We start from the raw sequence: 14,412 nt of genomic DNA, 5'->3' as shown, positions 1-14,412 counted from the left end.
TCCCAGGGTTGACTCCGAGGCATACAACGTCGGCCGCGCATCTCCTGTATGTTACAGCTGTGGCGCCTCAGGACACATTGCTCGTTTTTGTCGCCGGCGCCGACAGACAACAACATATGGCCCACCACCAACTTGGCCTAATTTTGGACGTGATAGTTATGACGACCGTTGGCCGATAGACCCTGCAAACACCACAGGCGCGCCACCTCGGAATACCTTCCGTCAGTATAGTAGAAGGAGTGGCTCGCCAGCTTCTGACCGCAGCCTGACGCCCCCAACCAGTCGCCAACGCCGTTCACCGTCACCACGGCGACGTGCTACGTCTCCACCGCCGTCGGGAAACTAGCCGGCGCGGCCGATGGAGGTAAGGTCGCCGGACAGTCTGTGTATCTGCGAAATACTCCTCTGCCTATTATGATGGTGAAGAACAAAGTGCGTGTGTTAATTGATAGTATACCTGCAACAGCATTAGTGGATACTGGTGCTACCGTTTCCGTCATGAGTGTGACTTTCAAAGAGAGGCTGGGTAGGAAAGTTATGTTCCCGTGGAATGATGGTGTGACGTTTCGTGGTGTCAGCGGAGAGTGCCTAGTTCCCCTTGGTATTTGTGTTGCAAGTGTTTTATTCGGAGGAGAAGATCTTAAAACAGAATTTCTCGTACTACCGCGATGCACTCATGATGTGATTCTCGGGATTGACTTTCTTCAGGATTGTGGTGCATCCGTTAACTGTGGCACAGGCGAAATTACTTTGAATAGCGCGCTTCTCGCCACCCTTGCCGACACATCCTTACCAGTGAAAAACTATTGTGTTGTTTCGAACGATTTGCTGCTACCGCCTTGGTCGCTGTCACGTATCCCTGTCAACTTCGCTGCTGCCGACCTTTCATCGTTTGACGCGCAAGTCCAGCCACTTACGTCGAGCTGCGCAAAGAAAGATGTACTTGTACCACGCTCTGTCGTGAGAGTAGTGAATGGCGCCTCCAATTTATGGGCTTTCAATTGTTCTTGCGTCCCTGCCGTTCTCCCGCGTGATATGAAGCTTGCTGAATTTGACGAGATTACTTACAGCTCCATTACAGTTCTAAGCGAGGAGGAGCAGTCTCATACTAGCGATCCCCAAAGAAGCATTTCTGAAGAGCAGATCCTACGAATGATCAACAAGGCACTGCCCTCACATGAGCGCCGCGCGCTCGCACAAGTTTTGTGGGCACATCTTTCTGTGTTCGATTTCACACAAGGCGACAAGCAGGCTTCACTCCCGCGTTCTCGTGCTCGCCACAGAATTGACACCGGATCTGCGCACCCCATTCGGCAAAAGCCTTACCGCGTTTCTTCAGCAGAGAGGACAGTTATTGCTGAACAGGTGAAAGACATGCTGCGGAAAAGTGTTGTCCAAGAGTCTTCTAGTCCGTGGGCAGCACCAGTAATCTTATGGCGTTTTTCACTGGTCGATTCGGAGCAGGATTTTTTGCTCCGCGGCAACGAATCCGCATTTCACTGGTCGATCTGGAGCGGGTTCGCGCGTTCCACTGGTCGTTTCGGATCAACTCGCTCCGCGCCGGATCGCTCTCACTTGCTCCGCCGCCGAGACGCGGATTCGGGCGGAAATAGAACGCGTCACATGGCGTCACTTCCGTCTTCAAGCGAAATCGGTACCCGGTCCATGCCCGGTCGGTACGCACAACATTGTGTTGGGCATAGTTTGCGGAACCGGTTTGTGTCACGTGCACGCAGACTTCCTGTGTGATCTCCCGCGGAGCGTTCGTGCGCTCCACTGGCAGACTCGGATTGGTGAAAGCCGAGCGCTCGCTCGAGGATTCAGGCGGCTGCTCCAGATCGACCAGTGAAAAACGCCATTAGTAAAGAAGAAGGATGGATCGTGGCGGTTTTGCGTTGATTACAGGAAACTGAATGCGGTCACCAAAAAGGATGTGTATCCGCTTCCTAGAATTGATGATGTCATCGACTGTCTACATTCCGCTGCCTACTTTTCATCACTGGATTTGCGATCGGGGTATTGGCAGATACCCATGCACCCAGACGATAAGGAGAAAACGGCCTTCGTGACACCAGACGGTCTTTATGAATTTAACGTTATGCCGTTCGGCCTTTGTAACGCGCCAGCAACATTCGAACGATTCATGGATACTATCCTCCGAGGACTTAAATGGGAAATTTGTTTGTGCTACCTCGATGATGTGGTGATTTTTGGCAGCACATTGAGTGAACATAACAGCCGTCTCAATCTTGTTCTGGATTGTGTCAAACAAGCCGGCTTGATCCTAAATTCCAAGAAATGTCGTTTTGGAGAAACCGAGACGTTAGTACTTGGGCATCTGGTCGACAAAAACGGTGTGAGGCCAGATCCACGGAAGATTGAGGCAGTCAGCTCCTTCGAAGCACCGAAGTCAGTGCGGGAGTTGAGGAGTTTCTTGGGCCTGTGCTCGTATTTTCGGCGCTTCGTCCCAAGATTCGCCGACGTGGTGTACCCCCTAACATGTCTTCTCCAAAAAGCCGTCCCTTTCAACTGGACATCGGCTTGCGACGACGCGTTCCGTCAGCTAAAATTTCTACTAACATCAGGGCCCATATTGCGTCACTTCGATGCATGCGCACCTACGGAAGTGCACGCTGATGCCAGTGGCATAGGCATCGGCGCCGTACTTGTGCAACGTCATCAAAGAGCTGAACACGTTGTGGCTTATGCTAGTCGCTCTTTGACTAAGGCGGAACGCAATTACACTGTGACCGAGCAAGAATGCTTGGCAGCTGTTTTCGCTGTCCACAAATTTCGACCTTATATCTACGGACACCCGTTCACTATCATTACTGACCACCACGCGTTGTGCTGGTTGGTGAATCTCCGTGACCCGAGTGGACGACTGGCACGTTGGGCTCTTCGACTGCAGGAGTACGACTTCGTTATTTCCTACAAGTCCGGGCGTCGCCACGCAGATGCGGACTGTCTCTCCAGCCTTCCTCTGACGACGACGGAGTGTGACGAAGACAATTTTGATGACTGTTTTGCTCCCATTTCTTCTACATTCCCAGACTCGATGACTTTCAAAGCAGAGCAGGAAAATGATATTGGTTTGGAACCTCTATTTGTGGCCGCATCGCGTCCTGGAGCCACCGGTCGATTTTGTGTCCGTGACGGCCTGCTTTACAAGACCAATTATTCGGTTAAAGGCGCACGCTTCCTTCTGGTGGTGCCGCAGAGTCTGCGAACGGACATACTGAGAGCCATGCACAACGATGTGACCTCTGGCCATCTAGGATTCATAAGAACTTTGAACCGGACACAGGAGCGTTTTTACTGGCCCAGAATGCGGGACACGGTCAAGCACTACGTCGCCAGTTGCGAACAATGTCAACGCTACAAGCGCCCTACGACCGCTCCGCCAGGTCTTCTCCAACCTCTGCCGCCGCCTCGCCTGCCATTTGAACAAGTGGGTATCGATCTTCTGGGCCCATTTCCCCGATCATCTAACGACAACCGATGGGTGATCGTATGTGTCGACCATCTGACCCGTTACGCGGAAACGGCGGCCGTGCCATCTTCAACAGCTGCGTCCGTTGCAACGTTTTTGCTTCGATTCATTATTCTTCGACATGGTCCCCCCCGTGTGATCATTAGCGATCGCGGTCGTCAGTTCGTTGCGGACGGCGTAGAAGAACTGCTTCGTCTCTGCAGTTCGCAGTTCCGTCATTCAACGCCTTATCACCCTCAGACAAATGGGCTTGTAGAACGTACGAACAGAACTCTAACTAACATGCTGGCCATGTACGTATCTTCCGATCACAAGGACTGGGATGACGTACTCCCCTTCATCACCTATGCGTATAATACTGCAAAGCATGAGACGACCGATTACAGTCCTTTTTATCTCCTTTACGCACGTTCACCGCTAAGCTGCATTGACACTATACTACCGTTTGACTTTCACAGCGAGTACTCTGTTGCCAAGACGCTTTGTCTTGCCGAAGAAGCCCGGCGTATCGCTCGTCTTCGTACTGTGGCATCGCAAGACCGATCGAAAGAGCGCTATGACAGCCGACACCAGTCTGTCTCGTACGCCAAAGGAGACTTTGTGTGGTTGTGGACTCCTCAACGTAAACGTGGCTTATGCGAAAAGTTTTTACCTCAGTACACGGGCCCATTCGTCATTGTAGATCGCTTGAGTGACTTGACGTACGTAGTGGCACGCTTGACGTCGACTGGTCGTCGGTCTAGCCGGACCCAGTTAGTACATGTTGCCCGTCTTAAGCGGTTTCACCCTACGCTTTCCGAGTGATTTGGACTTGCCCAGCGGGCTTCGTCTGGCAACCGGGGATTGCTACGGCATGAGCCGGGCGAGAAGAAGAGGAAGAAGAAGTGAGCTGGTGCAGCCTCAGGACGCCATCTTGACTTTACCATCCATTTCGTCCCTTGAATAAAGCCGGTTTAACATTAACCGTAACAATATTTTTATTCACTGAACTCATATGCGCAGTAAGAAGTTTGTTTCTGTGTGTACTTTTAGCATTAATTGCAGAAAACATTGCTGGTGCGAGCTAGAATTACATGTTTGCTTGGTGCACAGTGTTAACGAATTCTCATTGCGGTTCGCAGTGCAGTCACTGCAGGTAACTAGTCGTGCTCAGATTCTTTTGACACAAATAAGAAATTTTGAGTTACTTAATATAAAATTTGCTGGTTACCAGTTGCCATGACCCCTAAATTTATTGTAATGTTTCTTCTACCTACAATCCTTATACTAATGCCTAGGAATGAGTAATTGTGAGATTGACATGGATATCGCCTATGCATTATCTCGTCTGACAAAAATAATCTGCTGTTAGTTGGTTTTACACCTGTTTCTGTTTGCTGCATTGTTGAAAACAGTATTTTTAACGCTCAAGTCCTGTGCATTAGTCACTGCTCTTTTTTTTTTTTTTTTTTTTTTGTAAGAATGATTGAATTCATGTGGTGTTGTTGATGCTTGCCTAGTCTTGGCATTTACTTGACTTTTTGTCTGATTCATTGTTGACAATACACTGTTTTTAAAAGTTTACTCATGTGTAGTGTGCTGTTCATTTTTGTTCTTTTAGGGTGCTTGTATTTGATTGCTTCTGCCATTTGCCTGCATTTAGTATTCATCCAACAAGATGTCTTGCATCTCATATGTGGCATGCCCACAGTTCTGACAAATGGATAGCCAATCTTTGTTGTTAATGTTATCACGAATTGCAATATTGCACTCATTTGTCTCGGCTGGAAGTATTAAGCTTGCTTGCTGTAGTAATGTTTTGTGTTGTGCAATCTGCTGAGCACTAGGTCACATGTTCCATTTCCTGATTGTTGCAGCTACATCTGGATGAGTGTGGAATGCAACAATGCTCATTATAGAATTCAGTGCATGTCAAAGAACCTTGCTTATCAAAATTGATTCAATCTTAGTGAGCAATATTCCTTTTGGGAACAATATCCCTTTTGGGAACAGTATCCCTTATGGCACAAATGACATGCTGTGCAACCTTTGTGATGTCAAACCATCAAGTTTGCTTCTTGTGTTATGTGGTAAAGAAGGTTATGTGTTCTTGCATAGTGAAAGAATAACTGTGGTGATTTAGTGCCATCACACTTGGCTAGCCGTTTTGCTGATAGTGTGGGGCTACAACACCTGCTCTTTTTTGGCTTTCTGCCATGTGAGGGCAGGCATGCTCCTGACCTGACAGACAAAATGCACCTATGGCATATTGCAAGGCAGAAACCGCCCACTCCACCAAAGCCATATGGTGTCACGAATAATGTGGGTGAATTTGGAGGCCCTTTTTATGTTGGTACCATCTAGTGGCTGGGAAGAGCATGGTCCAATCAGAATTCACAAACAAGAACATTGTATTTTAATGCAAACATCACCTAGGACCCTATTCTGGATAATTTAGTGCCTTGCCCACTCTGATTGAATCAGGCAGTGGTTACGTGCTCTGACTGCTTGAAACAAGGAAATTTTAAAATGTGGCAGTATTTGAAAGTCCAGAATAGCAGTCCATTTATCTCACAGCCAGGTATGTTTCTCCTTGGTTTCTTGTGTGTGTCTGTTTGTTTGGATTTGTGTAATGCCTCATAATTATATCCTGGTTTCGATACCTAAAACCCCAGTGTTTGGACCTGGTCATGGAGAAAGGGCACAGCATCTAGTCATGATCTCGCACTCGTGCCACTGGCCAGATTATTCTTGATAAATGTTTCTCATTCTCCCTAGGGAAAATTTCAATACACATTTGTATTACCCAATAAATACTTGTATTTGATATTTATATTATTCTAGTAAAATCTGTATTAGTTTCTTGTCAGTACAATAGGAATATGCATTGGGTACATATTAGTCTATTTGTAATTTGTGTAAGTGCATATACAGTGTGACAGTGCTTGCTTATAGACCAGTTAAATTTATTGCCACATGGTGTGGCAAAGCAAGGGGACTGAAGAAGAGGAGAACAAGGTTCGTCTCGGCATTGCGCGTCGCTGCTTACGTTTCGTATAGTGTAAACACCTGGATCTTCATTCAGCATGTATACTACAGGGTATACGCGACAATTTGGTGGAGGTGCTGGGTACACTCAAGTTATGCAGAAGACCCCACTGGGCATCAAGAACCTTGCCCCACAATTGGAGTTGACTCCAGTTCACCGCACAATATGGCGAATCCGAGGCTTTGCCAGAAAATTTGGAAACCTCCGGGAAAAAGTAATGACTGTGACCACTGCGACTTCTACGGAAAGGGTGACACCAACTTACCTAACGCTGCTGAACCCCCAAGTGCCGACGGCTTTTCATGGCGACACATTTGAAGACGTGGAAGACTGACTGGTGTAGTTCGAGCACGTGGCTGCGATTAACGAGTGGGACAACAACACCAAACTCAGGAACGTCTACTTCAGCCTCCAGGATGGTGCTCGCACGTGGTTTATAAACCGCGAAGGTGCCCTCTCATCCTGACCTGAGTTCCACCGCAAGCTACTGGAGACTTACTTCAGCCCCGATCGCCGGGAAAAAGCGGAGCGAGCCTTTCAGTCATGCGTTCAAAAGCCCAACGAGAGCATCGCTATGTACGTGGAGGACATGACGCATCTCTTTCAGCGTGCCGATCCGAGCATGTCGGAAGAGAAGAAGGTGCACCTTCTGATGAGAGGCGTAAAGGAACAGCTATTTGGCGGTCTTGTTTGGAATACACCCAAGACTATTGCGGAATTCCTGACCGAAGCCACCGCGATCGAGAAGACGCTTCAGCGACGGTTGAACATGTACAACCGACAAATAAATGCCGCCTGCGCTCCGGATACGCTGGTAGGCTTCGGGTGTGAAGTCGCCTTGCTTTGCGAGCTGATTTGCTCAGTGGTTCGCGATGAGCTGCAGAAGCACCATGGTACATCGCCACCTCTCCTTGCCAGCGTCGTATGCAATGAAGTACAGCAGGCACTGCAGGCATCTCTTTCCAGCAGTGAAACACCACCTCTGCCAAGCGAGTCCCGGCGCAAGACTTATGCAGAAGCATTACTGAGCCCCGCCCAAGCTTTCACGCCCACTAATGTTGCGTCGCCAGTCGCGTTGCAATTGGTGCAACTCCGCTACCGTACTTCGATTACCGCCGAACACCTGCGAGGAAATCAGAGATTTGGCGAGCACCCGATCAACGGCCGCTGTACTATCACTGCAGTGAAGCTGGTCATGTGTATCAGGAGTGCCCCTGCTGATGACTCGAACTGCGGGGTTTTCCTATCGATTCGCCTTGACCTAGGTTCGGCCAAAGGCCTTCCGACATCGTAGAATTCCTTAAACAGCAGCGCAGGCTGGGCACATCACAGCGGCAGTCACGCTCACCCTCACCGTGGCGATATTTCCCTGCTCGTGATACCACCTCAAGGACAATGCAAGGGAGATCACCAAGTCCACTCCGGGAAAACTGACGTCAGCGAACTTCCGAGATGGGGCCGCTGATACTCGACGCGCTGGAGGCCTCGTATCATGCCTACCACAGAACAACGAAAACGCGGTGACGCCAGAACCAGTTTCCACGAACAAGATTTCACTGGGCATACCTGTGTTGGTAGACAGCAGAAAAATGAGTGCACTTGTAGAAACTGGCGCCGATTACTCTATTCTTAGTGGCAAACTGGCGAGCATTCTGAAAAAAGTTACGTTGCCTTGGGGGAATGGGGCACCAGTTCGTATGGCAGGTGGCCAAGTCGTCACACTGCTTGGCTTAGCACGGCCAGAGTAGAAATTTGTGGTGCTGCTTTTCTCGCCACTTGTCTGGTTCTACACGAGTGTTCCCGCGATTTAATTCTTGGGATGGACTTTCTCCGGGAATATGGCGCCATTGACCTCCGCGAGCGCTGCATCACTTTCTCGACACAAAGGGCAACAACACAGATCGACGCCATTGGACACAGATCCGTGCGAGTGTTATGGTTCCGGTCTAGTCCAACGAACTACAAGATGGTGAATCCATTGTAGAGGGCAACATTTCTATATTGCTGGCACAAGGTATTTGTGTAGCGCGAAGCCTTGTGGAACTTCGTGATAGCCAGACAGTGGCCCTCGTTACCAACTTTACCTTTGAGCATCGGCACATATTTTGTGGCACTGTCGTTGCCTACGCCGAACCATCAACAAACATCGTCGAGTGCTTTGCTTCTGAAGTGGACGCAGATGACGGTTCGCTCAGAGACATCGATGTAAACTCCGAGCTTACGGACGACCAAAAGAGCGCACTGCAGGAACTCGAACGAATTCCGCGCGTGCTTCGCTCGGTCTACTAAGGTGGGCCAAACACCAATCACGAAGCACCGAATAGCAACATCCGCCGACGCACGCCCCATCAAAACAACAGCCTTATCGTGTCTTGCCGAAAGAACTTGAGGCAATTCAAGCCCAAGTCAAGGAGATGCTAGATGATGGTGTCATTCAGCCTTCACACAGCCCGTGGTCCACCCCGGTCATTCTGGTCAAGAAAAAAGATGGAACGCTTCGTTTCTGTGTTGATTATCGACGCCTCAATGATGTTACCAAGAAGGACGTGTACCCACTACCACGTATCGATGATTCTTTAGACAGGTTGAAAAAAGATGGAACGCTTCGTTTCTGTGTTGATTATCGACGCCTCAATGATGTTACCAAGAAGGACGTGTACCCACTACCACGTATCGATGATTCTTTAGACAGGTTGCGGCGAGCTAAGTATTTTTCGTCTCTCGATCTAAAGAGCCGTTACTGGCAAATTGAGGTAGATGAACGAGACCGCGGAAAAGCTGCTTTCGTCACTCCAGATGGCCTTTACGAATTCAGAGCACTTCCTTTCGGTCTCTGTTCGGCTCCAGCAACTTTCCAGCAAATGATGGACACCGTTCTCTCTGGTCTGAAGTGGCAAAGCTGTCTTCACAGACCGTCATCACAGACTGAGGCAAAGCCTTTACAGCACAGCTCATTGAAGACGTTTTTAAACTCAGCTGCATGACCCATCGAAAGACAACTGCCTATCATCTGCAGACAAATGGCTTGACCGAACGACTGAACAAAACGATGACTGACATACTGTCTATGTACGTAGACGTACAGCACAAGACGTGGGACGAGATACTCCCTTATGTAATGTTTGCCTATAACACTGCTACGCAAAAAACAACACCCTTCACGCCGTTTTACCTCGTTCACGGCCGTGAAGTGCAGACTATGTTAGAAGCAATGCTGCCATGCGACAACATCGATCATCTCGACCTCACCCAAGATGCTGAACTTTTCGTGCAACGCGTGGAAGAAGCCCGTCAGCTTGCCCGAGTGCACATAAAGAAACCACAGAGTATCAGTACGCACCGTTACAATCTCCGCCATTGACAAGTCGAGTTTCAACCTGGCGATCAAGTTCTGGTCTGGACTCCTGTGCGCCAAAAAGGACTATCCGAGAAGCTTTTGAGTCGCTACTTTGGACCTTACAGAGTGTTGCAGCGAATTAGTAACGTGAATTACAAAGTTGTTCCTGACGGAAGCCAGCCTCCCCAACGTCGACAACCGCAATCTGAGGTTGCGCACATTGTGCGGTTGAAACCGTACTATAGCCCCTAGTGTTCGACGTTTACAGCCGCTAGGTTAGTTTTTGTTGTTGCTCATCCCTCAGTGCCTTGTGACTATATCGCACACCACAGTGATTGTGACTATAGCCTATGTGTTCGTCCTAAGCCATCTCGGCGCTCTCACGTTAAGCCAATGTGTGTTTTCCGTCTTCTTTTTTTGAAGAGGGGGTAATGCCACATGGTGTGGCACAGCAAGAGGACTGAAGAAAAGGAGAACGAGGTTCGTCTCGGCGCCGCGCATCGCCGCTTATGTTTCATAAAGTGCAAACACCTGGATCTTCATTCGGCGTGTATACTACAGCAGGGTATACATGTACGAGACAATATTTATGAGGCTTACTCTGCATTAGGACTGTTACAGCTAGAGCTTTCTTGGCTTGCAAGTTGTAGTAGCAGACTAAGTCATGCATATTGTGCCAGAATTTGTATTGGAATTGGAACTAAATTCTAGTTAGTTTAAATAAGGCTTGATGTGTCAATTGGTCCTAATGAATTGCAATTGGAAGTCACTGTTGAGTATAAGGCATGTAAAACAGTTAACAAAATAGTAATAACTATAATTTGTGCCCTCAAATAAAAGTTCTTTGTAATTTGGTATGATCAGTGGAGAGCAGCACTTAGATATTTCATCTAAGTTCAAAATCTGCCATAAAACTGACCACTGGCATTACTTGGTAAGCCTAATTTTGCTCTCTCACACACATCATTGTGCGTTTGTCCATATTAGTGTAAGCTTTACAAATTTGGCATCAAACATTCAGTGGAACTATTCGTGCCAATGGAATATGTTCTATTGGTCATCAGTAAGCAAATAAACTACTGGTTCTTCGTATAAAAAATTATTAGTTGCCATTAGTTCTCAATAAACTTATGCGAATTTTCTCGAGCGGGCCTGTGGTTGGCTAGCTTGTGGGACTTGCTGTGTAATAGACAGCGGTGACACCACCACAACACTGTATTGCTGTCAGCTATGCCATTTAGCTGACAATTTGTGACATAGCAGAGAGTAACACTATTTCAAACTGTCTTCTAGCGTTCTTGTTACTGCAAATTTTTTGCTCGTTTTTCTGACAGCAAAAGATGTGCAGTTATTAACTAGCCTCTCTAAAAAGCTTGGAGCACTAAGTAACATTGAATTTTATTCACAAAGAGGCCAGAAATTATTCAGTTCATAGTAGTTTTGGATGGCAATTACTTATAATTAATAGTGGATGTAAAACTGCTCCAGGAGTTTTGCTGCCATATTGCTGCATAGTAAGGAAAAATTTTATACTGACCTGTACAGTACCCTGAGCAGCTACGATACCTCCATTCGGAGTAGTAATGAACAGGTTAGAGAAGCTCCTTCTACAACTAGCGATGAAGTTGGGAGGGCCTTGCAAGACATGAAACGAAGAGTGGCAGGAGAAAAAGGAATAACAGTCGATTTAATCAAAAATGGAGAAGACATAATGCTTCGAAAACTGGCGGCTCTTTATACAAACTGTCTATTGATCTCATGGGTCCCAGAGAACTGGAAGAATGTCAACATTATACTAATACACAAAAAAGGGAAACGTTAAAGAATTGAAAAATTTTAGGCCCATTAGCTTGCTTCCAGTATTATATAAAATATGTACTAAGATAATCTCCAACAGAATAAGGAAAACACTGGACTTTAGTCAACCAAGGGAACAGGCAGGTTTCAGGAAGGGATACCTTACAATGGATGACATCCATGTCATCAATCAAGTAATCGAGAAATCTGCAGAGTACAATCAGCCTCTCTATATGGCTTTCATATATTACAAAAAGGCATTTGATTCAGTAGAGATACCAGCAGTCATAGACGCATTACATAATCAAGGAGTACAGGACGCTTACACATATATCTTGGAAAGTATCTACAGAGATTGCACAGCTACCTTAATTCTTCTCAGGAAAAGTAGGAAGATGCCCATAAAGAAAGAGGCCAGACAAGGAGACACAATCTCTCCACTGCTATTCACTATGTGCTTGCAAAAAGTATTCAAGCTATTAAGCTGGGAAGGCTTAGGAGTAAGGATCAACGACAAATATCTCTGCACCCTTAGAATACCTCTGCACCCAGCAACACCGAGGACGTGTTACTTGGACACTGACAAAGAAGCTCGAGAACAAGCTAAAGACTATGCAAAGAGCGATTGAACGAAGAATTTAGGCGTAACGTTAAGAAACAGGAAGACAGCGGTGCGGATCAGACAGCAAAGAAGGATAGCCGATATTCTAACTGATATTGAGATTTTTAAAAAATTGAGCTGGGCAGGTCGTGTAATGCGTAGGTTAGATAACCGGTGCACCATTAAGGCTGCAGAATATTAGGTGGGGTGATGAAATTAAATTCGCAGACGCTCGTTGGAATTGGTTGGGGCAGGACAGGGGTAGTTGAGCATTACGGGGAGAGCCTTCGTCCTGCAGTGGACATAAAATAGGCTGACGATGATGATGATGAAAATGGAAGGGTGTGCTTCAGTATTTTCTCCAGAAATAAGTGCCTTGGCTGCCCAGTCGGCTGGGGTCGTGCATGTAGAAAATGAAGTTCTTTTGAACTTGGCGCTCTACCTCGAAGTGCCGACGTAAGCGTGCCGCCATCGCCACTCCTTTTCTAATTATTTTGAAGTTTTTGATAGAGTAAGCTACAAATGTATAAAAAATGGCATTGAATAGTCTTAAAGGGACCCTGAAACGCTTTTTACGATTTTCTACAAACGTACTGAGTCGTTAGAGTAGGTCCTTCTGATCATTAATTGACACATCTAAGTGCTCTGCGTAAAGCGTGTAATTTATTATAAGGTTTTAAAAATGCACATCGCTGCCGATCGCAGCGCACTGCTCGGCGGAATTTTAAGCCGCCCCTACCCATATGACCAAAATCACCCGTATGACGTCAGTGGGGCGAGCTATCCGATTGGCTGACCAGGGCGCGTGATCGATAATTTCTCCAACTTTATGGTAAACAAATGATCTTCGTAATAGTTGGAATGTTAGTTAATTTGTTTTTATGAAAAGAAAGTAGCATAAAGAGAATGCACAAGAACAATTTTTCAGTACACTTAAGCACTTCCGGTACACAGCAAGTGTCGTCTGCTTGTGTTACAACGTACTCCATTTTGACGAGAGCTCCGCGGTCACAGTTGGTTTCAGTCTTTTCGCGAGCACTATGATTCGACTTTGTTGCCTTGTGGACTTCAAACGCAGCGACTGGCAATATGTCAAGCTGCGACATCGTGTCCCTCTGCAAGGCAGCGTACGAGCGAACTGGCTGCTGCGCATCGGACTACCGCTATCCGATCGGCGCCAGGATTTGCGCGTTTGTGGCCGTCACTTTACACCGGAAGATTACTAACGCAACAGCGTTTCGCGAGTCCCGTATTAGGGCAAACGTAAGCGCAAGGGGACAGGGTCTGGCCGCTTGACTGTGCCGTAACGGGATGAGCCGAGATGAGCAGAAGGGCAAATGTGAATGGTCTGCACGGTGCAGCCACCTGGTGGCATAGAGCGCAACCATACACAGTACCAGCAACGAAGCGTATTCTTCTTTGCTGCTGGTGCGTATTTTTCGCAGGAGTGTAATCATCGTCACGTTGTTTTTATAAATGCTTAAAATGTTTTACACTTGGTTAGAGCAATATTAGCGCTTTGTTTGGCTGGTTAAGCGCTGCGCCAACAAGTGTCTGGACCGTGTAGACCGATCAGGCCGCTCACGTACGTCTACGCCAAAGTTCCTTCATCAGCTTGAGTTTATGCCTCCAGTGATTTGCCGAAATGACCAGCTTGCCTGTGGTTAACGGAATACCAGACACGTTCGGCGCTACGACAGAATGCTCGCAACGCACGCTGCTTCGATAGCTCTCGCTTGGGGTCGACAGCCAAGCGGCTAGCGGAGAGGTCTCGCGCAGGCGGGGGCGGGCTCCAAAACAAACGGAAGTGGACGATGTGACGTCGCATCGTGACGCAGGACCAGTGAAGGCGGAGCGTAGCCCCGCTCGCTCGGCGAACGAGTTGAGGAGGAAAAGCGTGGATGGGGAGGAGGGTAACTTCTAATCGCTTGTAGCTCCATTAATACGTAACGCTTCACTCAAATTGTGGTGCGAATGTTCTACTTAAGCTGTACCCTACGCGTCTACAAAATTTGTCCGAACCGTTTCAGGGGCCCTTTAATGCCATAACCCACCATACTTTTTTAAATAATTATATTTTGTTGCACAATTTGTGTTTTTGATAGTGATGATAGTGGAAATTTACGGTGCTACTTGCGCCATCTATGGCTCTTCTA

Source organism: Dermacentor variabilis, chromosome 4, assembly GCF_050947875.1.
Source record: "Dermacentor variabilis isolate Ectoservices chromosome 4, ASM5094787v1, whole genome shotgun sequence".
NCBI classification, from domain to species: domain Eukaryota; kingdom Metazoa; phylum Arthropoda; class Arachnida; order Ixodida; family Ixodidae; genus Dermacentor; species Dermacentor variabilis.
This window is presented reverse-complemented; position numbering follows the sequence as displayed.